The sequence below is a fragment of the Sapajus apella genome, unplaced genomic scaffold, assembly GCF_009761245.1.
Source record: "Sapajus apella isolate SASKATOON/1434 unplaced genomic scaffold, GSC_monkey_1.0 scaffold216, whole genome shotgun sequence".
Taxonomy (NCBI): domain Eukaryota; kingdom Metazoa; phylum Chordata; class Mammalia; order Primates; family Cebidae; genus Sapajus; species Sapajus apella.
In genome coordinates, this window is record NW_022437156.1 from 373,494 (window position 1) to 376,076 (window position 2,583).

Below are 2,583 nucleotides of genomic sequence, written 5' to 3' on the forward strand. Positions count from 1 at the left end.
TGCAAAATAATTTACAGATGAAAGGGTACAATGTATAGAGTTTGCTTTAAAAGATCTCCAGCTGAAAAAGTGGTAGGAGTAGATTAAGTGAGTACAGTCAACTTTTGACAGTTTTTAAAGCTTTGTGATGGAGGCGGTAAGACTCATTATATTCTTCTCAAGACTTTTGTGTATGTTTGAAATTGTCATCATATGCAGAGTTTTTAAAAACAGACATAAGAAATTCACCATTGTCTTTATTAGAGGGATATTGTTTAAGATTTCTTTGATTCATCACTTTGCAAACCAGTATACTTTTGATAAGAAATTAAGAATAATCTTAAAACTTAAATAATACTTATCTTAGTCCTGCCTAGTATAGAGTAAGCATGTAATAAGCAACAGTGATTGTTTATATTGTGTAATGATTTCATCAGAATTCATTTGTGGATATTAGTAGCCTTATCTACTTGGAACTTGGAGGTCTCCTTTGATATTGAACAAAGTATATAGAAAAAAATATCTTCTGTAAGGATAGTTATAAGAGGTTTTCTGGTAGCGTATTGAATATAGGAAGAATTTCTGAAAGAATCTTTAAGAATTCTAGAGTCTGCTGGGCGTGGTGGCTCATGCCTGTAATCCAAGCGCTTTGGAGGCCAAGGTGGGCAGATCACCTGAGGTCGAGGGTTCAAGACCAACCTGACCAACATGGTGAAACCCCGTCTTTAAAAAATAGTAATAATTCTAGAGTCTTAATCCAGAAAGTAAAAATTTAATATGAAGTATTAAAAGAATAATGCACCATGACTAAGGGTACAAAGATAACTTTATATTTTAAAATATATTCAAATTCATCATATCTGTAGGCCAAAAAAGATAAACCATATGATTATCTTGATTATGATAAATGGTATTGTTTCAACTGGCTAACCATTTAAAAAAAAGTCATGGTTAGAATTCTCTCTATATACTCAAAATCAATTCCATATGAATATAAATGTGGAAGTTTTTTAAAGTGTAAAATGAAAACAAGGGATGAGATTAGGGAGGAAGAAAACTACTGTATGCTTCCTGGCTTCGTCTTTGATCCTGTTCCATCCTCAGAGATTGCAAACAGTAAGTAAACTGGGACAGTTCTTTCCTGTTGGCATCTGACATACTCCCCCACCACTCTCATCTACTTGAATGCCAATTCCTTTACTGCATTCTAGGCTTCATCACATCCATTTTTCAATTCCTGCAGTAACTAGATTCCACAGTAAGAAGAGACTGTACTTGGCTGATTTCTTTCACAATGTACCTGCTAACATTTAAGTATGAATTCCTAAAAGCTCTTGTGACAGGCTTCTCAAGGCATGGCAACATTCCTCACCTCTCTTCATCGTATCATATTACATTATTGTGTCTCTGTGATACAATAAAGAATTTGACTGCCCTTTGTCACTGGTTCCCAGGAGGGAAATGAAATCCTTGGAATTTAGTATCTTTTTTATTCATGAGCCCCTTGGATCACAACTGGGTTTATGCTAAGAGAGAACACAGGACGGGAGGTTGGTCGTCAGAAAGATCAGCCATAGGATAAAAGGGTTGGGGCTTAGAGCCAGCGCAACCTCCATGGAGAGTAGGAGGACTAGAGGCTGTGTTCAATTGGGTGGCAAATGAGTCAACCAATTTTGCCTGTGTAATGAAAACTCTGCCCAGGCATGGTGGCTCACACCTATAATCCCAGCACTTTGGGAGACTGAGGCAGGCGGATCACGAGGTCAAGAAATAGAGACCATCCTGGCCAACATGCTGAAACCCCATCTCTACTAAAAATACAAAAATTGGCTGGGCATGGTGGCACGCACCTGTAGTCCCAGCTACTCGGGAGGCTGAGGCAGGGGAATTGTTGAACCGGGGGCAGAGCTTCCAGCAAGCCGAGATCACACCACTGCACTCCAGCTTGGGCAACAGAGCAAGACTGTCTCAAAAAAAAAAAAAAAAGAAAAAAAAAAAAAAAGAGAAAACTCTGGACACCAAAGTTTGGTGGAGCTTCCTGGTTGGGGAACACATCCATGCACCAGGAGGGTAAGACAGCCTGATTCACAGAGAGCAGACACAGAAGCTCTGCATGTGAGACCCTCCCAGACCTCACCCTACCTGTGTCTAGTCCTTTTGATTTGTATCCTTTGTAACAAACCTGTAATTGCAAGTGTAACATTCTCCTGAGTTTGGTGAGTTGTTCTACCAAATTATCAAACCTGAGGGGCATGTGGAAACCTCCCAGAGTTGTAGCCAGTTGGTCAGAGACACAAGTAGCCTGGGGACCCCCACACTTGTGGCAGCAGAAGTGAGGGCAATCTCATAGAGATTGTCCCCTGAAACCTGTGGCTAGAGTTGTGCTGCACTATTCCAGTCCCTTATCCACCTACATTCCTGTCATTTCCTTGCCGGGGACTTGCTGTGATGTCTTTCCATTTGGTGATTTCATAAAGGTTGGAGATGAGGGAGGGCAGGACCTGGAGAAACAAATGTCTAGGTCTTTTGATACACTTTTTTTTTTTTTTTTTTTTTGAGCTAGGGTCCATCCAGGCTCACTGCAACCTCTGCCCTCCGACCCCC